The sequence below is a fragment of the Balaenoptera acutorostrata genome, chromosome 8 (genome assembly GCF_949987535.1).
Source record: "Balaenoptera acutorostrata chromosome 8, mBalAcu1.1, whole genome shotgun sequence".
Classification (NCBI taxonomy): Eukaryota; Metazoa; Chordata; class Mammalia; order Artiodactyla; family Balaenopteridae; genus Balaenoptera; species Balaenoptera acutorostrata.
In genome coordinates, this window is record NC_080071.1 from 93,395,697 (window position 1) to 93,412,354 (window position 16,658).

A 16,658-nucleotide genomic window follows, 5' to 3' on the forward strand; every position below is an offset into this window, starting at 1 on the left:
ACACACCATTGTAAAACAATTATACTCCAATAAAGATGTTAAAAAAAATGCTAAAGAAAAAAAAAGCAGCCACCAATTAAGAAAGAATTCAAGCTCAGCAATAAATATATCTTAATTTCAATATTAAATAAATCAGTTCCTAGTCTTATTACTGGACTAATCTATAAAATTATAGAAGCGATACTGTTAATATGAGTAACAAGAAGTATTTCTCCTTGCACAAGTTTACATCAGCTACTAATAATATACTGATAGTTAACAGTAAATAAATATAACCCAACACCAGACTATTTATTAAACATACTGCTAATCCAACACAGGTGTGCACCCAAGGAAAGACTAAAAAAAGTAAAAGGAACTTGGCAAACACAAACCCCGCCTGTTTACCAAAACCATCACCTCTAGCAGCACTAGTATTAGAGGCACCGCCTGCCCAGTGACAGCTGTTAAAAGGCCGTGGTATCCTGACCGTGCAAAGGTAGCACAATCATTTGTTCTCTAAATAAGGACTTGTATGAATGGCCACACTAGGGTTTTACTGTCTCTTGCTTTTAATCAGTGAAATTGATCTCCCCGTGAAGAGGTGGGGATGACAAAATAAGATGAGAAGAGCCTATAGAGCTTCAATTAATCAACCCCAAGAAACATAGTCAAACCGCCAAGGGGTAACAGAATTTCACACGGGTTGACAGTTTTGGTTGGGGTGACCTCGGAGCACAAAAAATCCTCCCAGTGATTAAAGCTTAGACCCACTAGTCAAAGCATAATATCACTTATTGATCGAAAAACTGATCAACGGAACAAGTTACCCTGGGAATAACAGTGCAATCCTATTCTTGAGTCCATATTGACAATAGGGTTTACAACCTCGATGTTGGATCAGGACACCCCAATGGTGTAACTGCTATTAAAGTTTTGTTTGTTCAATGGTTAAAGTCCTACGTGATCTGAGCTCAGACCGGAGCAATCCAGGTCAGTTTCTATCTATTATGTATTTCCCCCAGTGTGAAAGGACAAGAGAAATATGGCCCACTTTAAACAAGCACCTTCAAAGCAATTAATGATATAATCTCAACTTAATAAGCAAACACTAAACAACCACCCGAGACCAGGGTTCAGTTAGGGTAGCAGAGCCCGGTAATTGCATAAAACTTAAGCCTTTATACTCAGAGTTTCAAACCCTCTCCCTAACAAAATGTTTATAATCAACATCCTAATGCTTGTTATTCCTATTCTTTTAGCCGTAGCATTCTTTTTTTTTGTTTTTTTAATAAATTTATTTATTTAATTTATTTATTTTGGTTGCGTTGGGTCTTCAATGCTGCTCGCGGGCTTTCTCTAGTTGTGGCGAGCAGGGGCTACTCTTCATTGCCGTGCGCAGGATTCTCATTGGGGTGGATTCTCTTGTTGCAGAGCATGGGCTCTAGGCAGGTGGGCTTCAGTAGTTGTGGCACACGGGCTTAGCTGCTCTGCGGCATGTGGGATCTTCCCGGCCCAGGGCTCGAACCTGTGTCCCTTGCATTGGCAGGCAGATTCTTAACCACTGAACCACAGGGAAGCCCAGCTGTAGCATTCTTAACATTAGTAGAGCAAAAAATCCTAGGCTACATACAATTCCGAAAAGGACCAAATATTGTAGGACAACACGGCCTACTTCAACCTGTTGCCGACGCAACCAAACTATTCACTAAAGAACTTCTACGACCAGCTACATCCTTCACCTCCATATTTATTATCACACCAGTCTTAGCTCTGACTCTGGCCCTAACAGTATGGATCCCCCTACCCCTGTGGGAGGGCAATGCCCGACTGATGGCACAGGGGACAGGGGAGCAGTGAGGGGCCGCCTCCCCTGGGGCAGTGGTCCTCTGGGCCAAGCTTACTGGAGAGGGTGCATGAAATTGCCCATTTGGGGTTTAGTTGCTGTTGTGTGGTCCTCTCTCCACAGGATATGGACATGAGTTCACAGAGCATCCACTCCCCTCTGTGTCTGTCCTTGCGTTTGGACCAGTCTGTGCTCCTCAGGTCTGCGCTTCACAAGGCTCCTCTGTCCCTCCTCCAGGCCAGTGTCCATCTGCCCTCAGGAACTCTGCATGCTGGGGCCTGGACAAGAGGCAAAAACATGCGTTGAGATCAATTGATTAATCAATTGATCAGTTGATCAATCCATCCAAACATCTGTCCATCCATCCATCCATCCATCCACTCACCCAAACTTTCTTCAACAAAGATTGGATTTATATAATAACTCAAAAAAGTAGTAGGATGGTCAACGATGAAATCTCTCGTCACATCTTCAAACAAAATTGTACTTTTTTTTAAGATCAAGGGCAACCATGTGAAATATTAGTTGCCTTTTATTGGATAACTATTGTGCATCTCCATTATACTGAAACATTATATTCTTTTTTCATGTATTAATGATTGGTGTGTCAAGATTTGAACATGGGTCAGCTTTCTCCCCTACCCCACTGCCTGCTGGAGAAGAAATCCCAATCAGAGCACACCTTTGAATAATATGTTTGAGGAGGGTTAGCTGACACTGTAATGGTAGTGTTTGCTCTTTCAATACTTTGGCTCTGGTGGTTCCACCATGATTTTGTTGGCAGGTGATGCTGAGATGTCCCTGACCTTTTGAGTCTCTTTTCTGGTGGACGCAGACACTTCCGGGAAGCTCATTAGGCAAGCTTGGTGGGACCCTCCCTTAGAGGAGAGAGGTCACCTGCAAAGCACAGGAGGGATCCTGGTTGGAAGTGGGACATGGTCCAGCTCTACTTAGATGTGTCTTTTTTTAAATTATTTTATTAGTTATTGATTGCTGTGTAACAAATCACCACAAATATAGTGGCTAGAAACAACAGACACTTGTTTTCATGGGTCAGGAATCTGGGTACAGCTCAGCTGGGCCCTCATCTCGGGGGCTCACAGGCTACAGTCAAGGCCAGGGCTGGGGTCTTATCTGAAGACTGGACTGGGGGTGGATCTACTTCCAGGTTCCTGAGGTTGTTGGCAGCATTTTGATCCTGTGGACTGTTGGACTGAGGGCTTTGGTTCCTTGCTGGCTGTTGGCTGGGGACTGTCCTCAGTTCCTGGCCATGTGGGTGCCTCCCCAACTTGGAGCTTGCTCCATGGAAGCATGAAAACAGAGAAAGCAATAGAGAGAATGCTAGCAAGTGGACGTTGGTCTTATGTAGAGTAATTGCAGACATGCCAGCCATCTCCTGTGTTGTGTTCTCCTGGTTGGAAGCAAGTCATGGGTCCCCTCACACTCAAGGGGAGGGGGGCACAGAAGGACATGAACACCATGGGGGTGGGGGTCATTGGGGGTCATCTTGGAGACTGCCAACCACATTATTCATGTGCAAGTTTTCTTTCAATATTAATGATATTAAACCTGTCTTTGTTATGTTTGTTGAAGATATTTTTTTCCTAGATTGCTCTTTGCATTTTTATTTAATTTAGTTTTGAAGTAATGATTTTTTGTCATTATGTAGCTGGGTTTTTTAGTGTTTTCTTTTTTGGAGTTTGTGCAAACAAAAGCTTTTCTCTCCCCTAGGTCAGGTGGCTATTCATCCACATGCTACACACGTTCAGAATTAACCTCCTCATCTATCTGGGTTTATTTTGCTGTCTCTGGATCTACCTTTTTTCCCAAGTAGTAAACCCAGCACCAGGTTTGAATAATCCATCCTTTCTCTCACTGATTTAAGTTGTCCGTTTTATAAAGAGTGAAATGTTCTTTATGTCACAGGTAGTTAAGAAGGTAGGTATTAAATATTGAAGCTAGACCTACCCTCTGAAGGACTTGCAGGAAGTGGATGGTTAAGGATGGCTGGATGACCCTTTGACCCCTCTAGTGGAGCAGATGGGGGAGGATCTGAGAGGGCAGCTTTTGGAGCTGCTGCTGTGGGCTTGGAGCCCTCCCCAGCCAAGGGGTGGGGCATTGGAGGGCATCTCAGAGAGCTCAAGTGCGTCCCTGCAGTTGGGGGTCAGAGTGATCCCTCCCAAGGCATATAAAGGGTAATGAACAGGCTGGGATCGAAGGAGGAGCTGGTGCTGAGCCGGGGGGCAGCCTGCAGGGGCACGTTAGGGGGTGTGGAGGATGGCTGTCTGCTGCTCCTGGGACCACTGACCGTGAGGCCCACGGACCATATGTTATCCTTAGGGTCATCCTAGGGCCTTAGGATTATCCTTAAGCCCCCTCGGTGGGCAACATCCCCAACAGAGAGAAGTTGGAGGTTCTGTGGGAATTTGAGGGCCTGAGGGACAGGGAGGGACTTGTCAGAATAGAGACATCAAATAGCCATTCTTGACCCCTGCCTGTTCTGAGACCAGTGGTATCTGTTTCCTTGGCCCCCTAACAAATGACCACACGCCAGTGACTCACAACAACAGAAATTTACCCTCTCCCAGCTCTGAAGGCCAGAAGTCCTCCATCAAGGTGTGGACAGGGCTGTGCTCCCTACAGAGGCCTCCCTCCTTCCTGCCCCTTCCAGCTTCCAGGGGCCCCAGGTGTTCCTTGGCTCGTGGCCCCATCATTCTGGTCTTCTCGTGGCCTCTTCCTCATCTTGCTGTGTCTACTCTTTTGTTTCTTCTAAAGGATCTGTCCTTGGATTTAGGGCTCACCTGGGTCAGCCAGTAGGACTTCATCCTGAGACCCTTAGTTACCTCTGCGAAAACTCTTTTTGCAAACAAGGTCACATTCACAGGGTCTGGGGCTTAGGGCTTGGGCACATCATTTTGGGGCCACCATTCAACCCACTACACCACCTTAGGAGGAAGTCACTCAGAGGTTTCCCTGCCCACCTCACCTTCTTCCCTGTCTACCTAGAGGGAGAGAAACGGAAGGTGGAAAATTGGGGGAGGAGGAGAAGGAGGCTTCCTGGCTGCCCCCTGGTTTCGGTGCTGCTGACGTGCTCATCTGGGACTTTATGAGACTAACATTAACACCTAGTACTATTCACATCACATCTATTCATCCCTCCTAGCCTGAAGTTTTGTTTCTTGGCCAATCTTGCTTGTTAATTTTTTTCAAATAAAATTTGGAATTATTTTGTCAAATTCTCCCCAATATTTGATTAGAATCTTTATTGGAATGGCACCAAACGTATCTATTAATTCCGGGGGGATAGATATTTTCTCAACATTGAGCCCTCCTCTGCAGGAACCAACAAGTCTCCATTTAGTCACATGTTCTTCACGTGCCTCAGTGCAGTTTGCCCGGATTAATAGGTTCTGCTTCATTTCTGTTAGATTCTCTCCTTGTTGTTTTGCTACTTTTCAGTAACAGAAATTTGTTTTAACTTTGCTAACTAATAGTTGCTAATATACAGGAATGCCCATGATTTTTTATTTTATTTTATTTATTTTTTATTGGGGTGTAGTTTTCTACAATGTTGTTAGTTTCTACTGTACAGTGAAGTGGAGTTCCCTGTGCTATACAGCAGGTTCTCAATAGTTATCTATTTTATACATATTAGTGTATATATGTCAATCCCAATCTCCCAATTCATCCCATCCCACCCCCTTCCCCCCTTGGTGTCCATACATCTATTCTCTACATCTCTGTCTCTATTTCTGCCTTGCAAACCAGTTCATCTTTACCATTTTTCTGTGTTCCACATATATACGTTATTTGTTTTTCTCTTTCTGACTTACTTCACTCTGTATGACAGTCTCTAGATCCATTCACGTCTCTACAAATGACCCAATTTTGTTCCTTTTCATGGCTAATATTCCATTGTATATATGTACCACATCTTCTTTATCCATTAGTCTGTCGATGGACATCTAGGTTGCTTCCATGACCTGAATGCCCATTATTTTGATGTTTTTTAGTTTCTTAGTTGGCATACTTATTGGTTTTGAGAATTTTTCAATTTACTATTTGGGTTTTTTTGGGGGTTGATAATGATATCACCTGGTTCTTCTAGACAGTGATGTTGGATTTATTTCCAGCAGAGTCTTTGCCTCCTTGCTGAAGCATTGAATCCTCTGTAAGGAATTATTGGTAACGTTTGTGCATTGTGTAGCCATGTTTGTAGTAAATATTTAGACTTAGACCCGTGGTCAGATGGTTTCAGTGCTTCCTAGCAGAACTTTTATTCAAAAACTTTCCACTCTCAAGTTTTAAATTGTGATTGCACTTTGAGTATGTTTGCATATGCCTCTGGAAAAGTCTATGTTTAGGAAGGATTCCTGGGTATATACTTGAAGAAATCTTGCGTATATGAGAATGCCCTTCTGTTGAATGAAAACGGCCCCTGCAGAATCCCGTAAAAGAGACTCCGCAATCCTGTCCTCACGTCCACGTTGTCTGTCCTGATGTCAGAGGCTCCTTTTTTTCCTTTGCATCTTCTGCCTTGTGGTTTCTCTTAACACAAGCCTTTTTTCCCCTTCATGTTCTCACTGTGAGGAACCCGTCTCTGCTGGCTTTGTCCCTGTGGCCATGTGTCTGGGAGGCCTGGCAGGCTGTCTTTCTGCCTACTGCCTGTCCTGTGCCTCAGAGACGGGGTATCAGTGGGGCGCTGCTGAGGTACCCTCCTTCTAACTCTGAACCACGTTGCTCTTTCAGAGACTGGTTGGCTGTGGATCAGTCCCTTTTCTCTCACTGACACAGTCATACCTCAGTCTTTCTAGCATAGATTCCCAGAGCACATGGCATTCATTTCTGTGTGATGCAGGCATCCCCAGCTTCAAAATTATTTCCACTGACTCTGTGAGCTAAACACCTGCTCTTCCTATACCATTTACGTAAAAGTCACCAAGGGAAGAGTTTCGTTTTGTTTTTAATAGATTTTGTTTTTTAGAGCATTTTTAGGTTCACAGCAGAATTGTACAGAAGGTACAGAGAGTTAGTTCCCAAGTGTCTCCACCCTCCCCCCACAGCTTCCATTATTAACAACATGCATTAGTGCAGGACATTTGTTACAACCGATGAACCAATATTGATAGCTTATTATTAACTACAGTTCTGAGTCTACTTTGAGGTTCACTCTCTGTGCCGTAAAGTTCTGTGGTTTTGACAGAGGCAGGCTGTTGTACATCCACCATTAGAGCATCATACAGAATAGCTGCTCCTTCCTAAAGAGGCCTTGTGCCACCCGTTCTTCCTCTCCCCCTGCCCTGAACCCTGGTGGCCACCGATCTTTTTCTGTCCCTGTAGTTTTGCCTTCTTTGTTTGCTTTGTAGGACGGGAGAATGTATTGTACGTATAGGATGAGGGGAAACAGCCATGAGAAGAGAGCCTGGAGATGTCAGGAGAGAGAGTGTGCTTGGAGGAAGAGGCCCCTGGGAAGCCAGGAGACGCGGGGCATGAAGCAGAGGCGCGGAGGAGTCTGCAATGGAAGGGAGAAAGACTTCGTCTCAGAGACAGGAGGCTTCGGGGAGGCTGAAGGCCCCGCCGCAGCAGTGTGGAGGCACGGGATTGTCTGCGGGGGGAGGGGGAGAGTGAGAAGAAGCAGATGATGAACACGGAGATGCTGGGCTGGGCAGCAAGGGGCACGGACTAAGGCTGGGAACCGTGGTCCACAAGTGACTGAAACCCACAGAACTTCAGAGCTGCGTTGGCAAGGCTTGTGTGACTGAAGGACAGGGGCAAGAGGGTCACGGATGCTGGTGGTCGATGGGGAGATGAGGCCTGTGAGGGGCTGGCAAAAAACAAGAAAGGACCCAGCTGGGAGCGTGGCCTCCACTTCTGAGGTCTCCAATGTCACTAATCCTGGCCACACCCGGACAACGTGGGAGAATCAGGTGCCACTTCCACTTTGGGGAATGTGGGATTTGCTCTACGCTTCTCTAAGCTGGAGATTTTAAAGAACCAGAACTAATGCAGATGACTCCCCTCCAAGTGCTTTCAATCCCCTGAAATATGTGCTCAGGACAAATGTCTCTTTGCAAAACATCTCTTTCCAAAGAAGTCTTTAATTCTTTTTTTTTTTTTTTTGGTAACATTTTGTGTTTTCATAAAAGCCATATTCCATCCGTGATATTCTGTAACACTCTTTCAGAGCCAGATCTATTTTTTAAAAAGCATTTGGCACTCTGAAGTGTTACATGTGGCTTAGTGAAAACAGCAATATGCAGAGATTCAAAAGATGTCACTCCATGTTAGGTACAAAACGTGATCAGCCTTAGTTATTACCCAGCACAAACACGGAATTCAGACGTGATGCTGTGAGCAGAGACCTCCTGCGCACATGGCCCTTAGGGCTTGAATTCTCAGCACTTTGAACTGCTCACCAACAGAAAGAGCGAGGGACGCAAGGCCCTCTCTTGGGCACGTCCTGAGGTAAGAATAGCCTCTCAGGGCAGACCAGTTGGGGTAGGGAGGATTCCCTGAATGCAGCCTTGCATCTGCCAGACCACACCAACCAGCCACGGCACGTCTGCTGCCTCGTAGATGGTGTTGCCTTGAAGTCAGGAGTCTTGGTGGCCTCCCTCCCCCTGCCCCTCTGGCTAAGCCCTCAGACATTTGTCGCCTGACTGAATCTCTGCAACAGTCCCAGCAGAGAGTCATGTGATTGCCACCATCTACAGATGAGTAAACTGGGTTCCAGGGGTTAGAGATGAACTGAGGTTTTCCTCCCAGAGTCCATACGTATGTTCAGCCACACGTGGCTGCCACCACGACAATAAGGAAAACGCTAATCATCATCACGGCTGTCACCCGGCCCAGGTATGCACTAGCCCAACGCATCTCTTAGGATTTCAGGTCAAGGTCACTCACAGTTGTATCTGGGGCCTAGGTAGGCAGCCTATGATATTCTTGCAGGAAGCCTGTGTGTGAATTGGAAGAGCCTCTCCCTCTAGGGAAATACCACTGCTGTTCTGGCCACAGTGAAACATTAGCCATCAGGTCTGTATTGAAACTGAACCTAGTAGGTTAACAGCTTCCCACCAGTACACAGTGCTTCGGAAAGCCAGCCAATCAGTGGCAGCTTACCCTTCTGAAAACCAACCAATCAGTGACCACTCACCCTTCGGAAAGCCAGCCAATCAGTGACAGCCACACGGCTATAAGCGCCAGCCCATGAAAACAGTCTCACTTTGGTAACTGAGATGCCACAGCTGCAGGTCATCCTGAATCTACCCATTGTGGGTTGCGCTCTTCGCTGGCGGGGAGGCTGCCTACTCTTCCTTGCTTCACGCAGGTGTTTGCGCCATGCTGAGGCCCTACTGCAAAAGCCTCCCCACCAGGCAGCAGCTCGGGCTGTGCAGTGGGGCCCGGCACTCAGGTGGACCCGGCACTCAGGTGGGACCTTACACTCAGGTGGACCCGGCACTCAGGTGGGACCTTACACTCAGGTGGGCCCAGCACTCAGGTGGGACCTCACACTCAGGTGGACCCGGCACTCAGGTGGACCTGGCACTCAGGTGGGACCTTACACTCAGGTGGGCCCAGCACTCAGGTGGGCCCAGCACTCAAATGGGGTCCTGGCACTCAGGTGGGACCTCACACTCAGTTGGACCCAGCACTCAGGTGGGGACCGAGACAGGCCACAGGGAGAGCACCTGTGTCCTGGCACCTGTGCCTTCCTGAGAGGGTGGGGGAGGATCTGTCTGAGCACCTCCCGTACAAGGAAATCCACCAGGTCAGGCACTCTAACTTCATCAAATATGGCCAAGGGAGTAAGCGCAGATGATGAGGGAACACTCCATCAAAGCCAAAACAACAGACACCCCCTCCACCCTCTACGCACAAATATCCTGGAGCTTCCGGTTTGTGAAGAGTCTTCTCACAGTTGTTCGCTGCAGCAGCTCCAAAGGGTCCAGCAGCTCCAGAGAGCTCAGCACAGCGAGCAGCCGGGAGAGGACCCCGAGGGACGATGCCCAGGCTGAAGCAGGTGCCGTGGCCGCCGGAGTTGCATCGTTTGGTCTGGAAGCCACAGCGGTTGACTTGAGTCTCGCTAGGACGGAGGTCCAGGAAACGGCTGAACCTCCAGCATCCCAGCCGAGTCCCCGTGCAGCTGACCCACTCTTAAGGCCTTGGGTGCCCCCTGGACCGACCTCTATACTGGAGACCCCACACATCTGCTGCATCCCCCATGCCTGTGGTCTTGACCTCTGACCTGTAGCCTCACCCCTCTGTCCTCAGCCTGCTCCCAGCACCCTCTTCCTGCAGGCCCATCACCCATCCCACGGGCATACCACCACCTGTTCCACCTGCATCCCACATCCATGGTGAGGGTCCACCAGGTGGAGAGTGCAGGGTCCTCTGCAGCTGGCGATTAGCTGTACAGACATCCAGTGTCATTGAGGCTGTGGCACTGACGTCCCCGCTGGGAACTGTGAGGGTGGCAGAGGGAGTGTTCTGTAACACAGGAGGAAAGCAGGCCTGGAGAGCGGCCAGGTGTGTCCAAAGGCCGAGCAGGAAGGTGAGGGAACCCTGCAGACTCAGCTGCTCCGGCCCAGCCACCTCCAGTTTCCCGGCTGGCGGTCCCTGTGCGACATAAGTGTACACGATGCGAGGGCCTTCAGGAATTACTTAGGTGGAACCCGCCCGCCCGGCCCAGTGCAGGGCTCCACTGTCTCAGCCCATCACTGGCTACTGACGGTTGATCCATAAAAAGGAAAACTTAAGGGCAGCCTCAATGATTTAACTAAGCAGTCATTATTAACGCAGTTAAGGCCGAGTTGGATTCTGCGTATGTTTACGGAACACCTGTGATTCGTGAGGCCCCGCGTTGGGTTCTGAGAACAATCTGGATATGATTACAAAGTAGTTTAGAGCAAGGTTTGAAGAAATATAAACTCCTAGGTGTGACTGATGCATTGCTCACTTGTGTGTTGCCGGCACCTCTGTGTCCACCTTGAAGGAACACTTGCGCTACATGGAGGGCGGGCCCGAGGGGGCTCTGAGGGTCGGGACCCAGTGTCTGGACCACGGGAAGCAGAAGGGTGGCCCATTCTGCTGACCACACGAAAGGGCAGCGTGAGGGAACCCAGGAGGGACAGGCCCCCAGGACCCTGTTTGAGCAGGAAGCAGGACATGCCAGAGCCCTGGTTCCCTGGAAACGACACCGGGCTGTTCTTCTGTCTCCTCTGCAGCTCAAGGGCAAGGCTCAGTCGACCTGCTGATGTTGGTGTGAAAGTTAATGACTCCTGCCCTTCATCTACCCCTACAGGCCACGTCTGGGACCCCCAGCTTGGGGTCTAGATGGAAGGATCCCTAGTCTCCAGGTGGAGAGGGCTTAGGACTCAGAGGAATGACGAGTGGCTTGGTGTGCCGTCTTGGTCTTTATTTCTACAGCACTGATCGAGTTACTCGGAATTTGGTGGGCATTGGTGCAAATAAAACCGGGACAAGCCATGGTTGGGTCTAGAGCCCCTGTCTCCACTGGATGCTCAGGGAACAGATACAGCAGCAAGCTTCAGGGAGACAGCCTGGGACGTAGTTATGCTGGCTGTCTCAACCCAGCTTCCTTCCCTTGGGCACAGGTTGGGGGGGGGACTCAGTTTCCCTGTCTGCAGCATGAGGTTGGTGGGATTGAGACACGCAAGGTCTGTCCCAGCTGCAAAATTCTCCTTCCATGAGTCTTTGGCAAAACAGGACCGTGGACTGTCAGGAGCCTGCCGGAAGCCAAGATCTGGATGATGATTCTGGAATGGCTCCGGAGCCAGGTGAGGCCAGCATCTCTCCAGAACCTTCCAGCATGGGGGACGGAAAGGGGGGCCAGGGCAGCTGCGCTCGCCCCTGTGGTCCAGCAGGGCCTGGCCGCCTGCTTCACTTTCTCCCTCCTCCTTGGGTTTCAGTCTCTGACTTGCTAGCAGTTGGCTCTGGACCGGCCAGCTGTATATGACAAGGAGCTGGGTATGGCCCCGCGGAGATGGAGGGAGAATGACAGGCACTGGGTACCAGCCAGGAAACTGGCCTTTTCAGCTTCATCTTAATTTGCCAGAAAGCGCTCCCCTTCTCACCCCAAGCATCTCACTAAGACGCTGAAAACCTGATGCCCTAATGTAGTGGATTGCAATTATTCTAAATTAGGCAAACGAGCACATTTCTGAGAGTTTTTCCCCATCTGTCTAACTTGAAGATTCTGCTGTTTGTAATGAGTCATTTCTTTAGCACAGAAGCCTGGACCAAGAAGAATTTTTACATTGAATCTTTGCTCTTCCATTGTCTGGAGTCTGAGACCTTTCCTGCCCCCTCCCAGGGCCAGGGCGTTAGCTTTGAGGATGGATGCTGGCTGAGTGTGACCCAGGACTCCCGGGCCGCGGGGTCCTGCTGGGTCTCCAAGGAGCTCTGCCTGGAATGTGGGCCCTTTCTGGGCAAGTCGTGTGGTGGGGCAGGCTGGTGGAGGGAGGGAGGGGAGGTGGGTGGGTTTAAGGCATGCTGTCACCACTCCTGATGTCCTCACGTCACAGGTTTTAGGGACGTTCACAAGTGATATGGCAGCTCACGCCCATCAGGACAACTCAGTGAGGTGCCCGCTCTTCTCTCCCGGGAGTCTGGGACCATGTCACTTGCTCTGGGTCAGGGCTGGACAGTGGCGGGATGACCCTCAGGGAGCCCTGGACCCCATGATCAGGTTGACCTCAGGAGCCCACAGAAGGCCTTCTTGCCTGTTCCCTTCCCCAGGAGCTGGCCGTCCATCCTTTCAGCCTGCCAGTGTAGAGACAGCTCTCCTGGGATCCTCACAAGTCACTTGACCCAGAGACGGGAGGAAACCTGGGGGGCAGGCTTCTGCCAGGTGACACCAGGAGCTGGGTCACTTGCCCTTCCTGTGACTGACTCACCCAGAAGGTGGGTTCACAGCACACATGAGATTCACCCTCATTGGCATCTATTGACATCACCCTGATTTCCCGCAGAGCCTTGGGGCACAAGTGGGGGCAGGGCAAGGACAGCTTTGGAAAGGGGAGAGGCAAAGTCTGACCGTGGTGGCTCTTCTCCCTCCGTGTGGGAAGGATGTCCCCCTCCCCCAGAACTCAAGCTCCTGGGTGCAGGCGTGCATTCTGCTCTGCCCATGGCTGCAGCCCTGGGCTGGAGCAGGGCCTGGGTGACTGGGTGAATGCATCCCCAGGGGGGTCTCTGAAGTCAGCCCCATTCCATCCCAGCCAGGACTAGCCCAGAAGGGAGATGTGGCAGCAGGATGCCAGCCCCTGCAGAGAGGAGGGGCGGGAGCCCACCCATGGGAGGGTGGTGGGGTCTGGGTGGGCAGAGGGCCAGGCTGGGCCACTGCAGCCAGGAGCTCTGAGGGGGCATCAGGTGGGTGAAGGGACAGATGTCCATTTTCTAGTGGGATGGCAGGAGCTGGGTTGGAGTACTGGCCAAATGGGTGCCAAGATAGGCTCCCACCTCTGACCTAAGTGGGTCTCACTGGTACCCATGCAGGAAGCCCTGGTATGAGACTCAGGGCCATCAGTCAGCCAGCTGTGACCTTGAGGTACTGGACGCCTGTGTCAGTGAGGGTTCTCCAGAGAAATAGGACTGTACATATATATATATATATATATATATATACACACACACACACACACACACACACACATATGTTATTATATATATGTTATAATATATATATTACATACACATATATACATATATTACACACACATGTATAAGGTACATGATATATAATATGTGATATTTATTATAAGGAATTGGCTCATGCAACAGTGGCGTCCAAGCCCCCAGATCAGCAGTCTGCAGGCTAAACACCCAGGAGAGCCAACGGTGTAAGTTCCAGTCCAAAGGCTGGAGGTGCATGACCATGGAAAAGCTGATAGTTCAGTTCAAGTCCAAAGGCAGGAAAAATCTGCTGTCCCAGCTGGAAGGCAGTCAGGTGGGAGTAATTCGCTCTTATTTAGGGAGGGTCAGCCCTTTCTGTTCAGGCCTTCAACTGATCGGATGAGTTCCACCACACTGGGTAGGGCAATCTGCTTTCCTCTGTCTACTGACTTAAATGTTAGTCTCACCCAAAACCCTCACAGAAACACCCAGAGTCATGTTTGGTCAACTCTCTGGGTGCCCGTGGCCTGGTTGAACTGACATGTTCAGTTAACCCTTACACCCCCACCTGTGCCCACCCCTGCTGGTCCCCTGGCCGCACCCCATTCAGGCATGGAGCGGGGAGGTCAGGGGTGGCAGACTCATGGCGTGTTGCGCTGGAACGGCCCCAGGTGTCCACAGATCTATCCCAGAGAGGCCCGCGTCCTGCCTGAGTCCACACAGCCAGTGACCCGGAGAGCTGGTGCTGCCCGAGAGGCTCTGACTTCACTATGCCCCACTGCCTGTGTGGTCCCTCAGGTTGGATTTCTTTGCCAAAGAAAAGTTCTGTTAAGATGCGAGGATTTTCTGTGTCTCAGAAGCTTGGGCTTTTCGCTAGGCAAGGCTCTTTGAGTCCTCAGAGAGCTAAACGAATCTGATTCACCCAGAAAATCCAATACAGCCTGAGCTTCAGCCCAGGTGATTCAGTTTCGTCCCGGAAGCTGCATCCCTCGGTCTGACTTAGGAAGCAACTCCTGACAGCGTCTACAATGTGCTAACACGCAACGCTCAAGGGGTTATCGTTCAAAAACGAGATTTGCCACGTGGTAAGTACTCTGTGAGCAGCCTCGCAGGCAGTTCAGCCGTGTAAGCAGGTTTAGTCTTTGCTGCTGTGCTGAATACCCATAAATGAAAACATAGATTTTACAATATTTCATACACGCACACGCACACGCACCACAGACCTGTCAGCTCGTTCTCAGAAGGTGTCTAATCTGTATTTTAAATATTTACCCCTCATCGTGCAAACAATAGAATGAGTGTAACAGGTGACACACTGGCCTTCTGCCTTAACATTTTTTTTGTTTAAACATCTTTATTGGAGTATAATTGCTTTACAATGGTGGGTTAGTTTCTGGTTTATAACAAAGTGAATCAGCTATACATGTACATATACCCCCATATCTCTTCCCTCTTGCATCTCCCTCCCTCCCACCCTCCCTATCCCACCCCTCTAGGTGGTCACAAAGCACCAAGCTGGTCTCCCTGTGCTATGCGGCTGCTTCCCACTAACTATCTATTTTACATTTGGTAGTGTATATATGTCCATGCCACTCTCTCACTTCGTCCCAGCTTACCCTTCCCCCTCCCCATGTCCTCAAGTCCATTCTCTACATCTGTGTCTTTATTCCTGTCCTGCCCCTAGATTCTTCAGAACCTTTTTTTTTTTTTAGATTCCGTATATATGTGTTAGCATACGGTGTTTGTTTTTCTCTGTCTGACTTACTTCACTCTGTATGACACATTCTAGGTCCATCTACCTCACTACAAATGACTCAATTTCGTTTCTTTTTATGGCTGAGTAATATTCCATTGTATACATGTGCCACATCGTCTTTATCCATTCATCTGTCGATGGACACTTAGGTTGCTTCCATGTCCTGGCTATTGTAAATAGAGCTGCAATGAACATTGTGGTACATGACTCTTTCTGAATTATGGTTTTCTCAGGGTATATGCCCAGTAGTGGGATTGCTGGGTCTTAACTTTTTAAGAGAAAATGTTATTGTCAAAAAGTGCTGTGGGTAGAAACCTCACCCTGGCTGTCACTGGTGCTGAAGGAGGCAACCACGGGCAGGCAAGATTCTCCAGAAGCCCAGAAAGCTGCCACCGAGCTCAAGCACTCAGCACCTTAGGCCAGGACAACTGTCATGCTGAGGGCAGAGCTTACCAACTGTGTAAGAAAAATGGAACGGTCTACCTCTGCAAGTCTGTTTTCCTGGGCTTTTTTTTCCCCCCTGGAAACCCCCCAATTCTGCTCTTGCTTCTTGAGACAGCAAGAAGACCATGCATCTGTTTATCTGGAAGACAGCTGTCCAGAAGGGACTGGATTATCCTGGGGGGGCCCAAGCCTGTGCTGTGCTGTTTCTGCCTCATGCCGATTTCTGTGGGGTAAATACACCTCCCGTGGCTGCTTTCCAGCGGTCAATGGGAGGTCCTCACTGTGGATGTGGGAAGACATCACGTACAACCTGTTCTTGCTGGTGGTAGCGGCCAGCCCCAGCAAACCACTGCACCTCCAGCCCTGGGAAAGAAGTCCTTGCTTCTCCTAGGTGAAGCCTGCCGTCCAGTTACCTGCGACCTGAGAGGGCTTGTGTGTGAGTGACACGCAGAGGGACAGAGAGAGGAAGGGAGTCTGCTCGTGAGGGGCTGGTCGTGCAGCCCTGGGGGGCAGGGGTGGGGCTGCGTAGTCACGACTCACCTGCACCACGGACGGCCCGTCCGTGGGGCACTGCGGTCTGCGCAGACCTGCTTACACAGGCTTGGGAGCACATCGTGGCCATGATTTCCCAGGGGATACTGCCCAAGGGCTGCACCCAGATCCCTCAGCGAGGACGTGGGAAGAGCCTCCTGTGTTCTACTTGTCTGTCCAAGAGGAGACCACGCAGCCCCCCAGCCTCCCTGACGGAGAGTGACGCGTCTACAAGCCGAGGAACGCCAGGGCTTGCTGGAAGGCCCAGAAGCTAGGTACGAGCACGGACGCGAGTCTCTAGAAGGAACCAGCCCTGACAACATCTTGATCTCGGGCTTCTGGCCTCGAGAGCTGTGAGCCAATAAATTCCTATTGTTCTAAGCCGCCCCATTTGCGGACTTTTGTTATGACAGCCCTGGGAAATTAACACAGGTTCCAACATCAACTCTGCCCCAGGCGGGCTCTGTGACC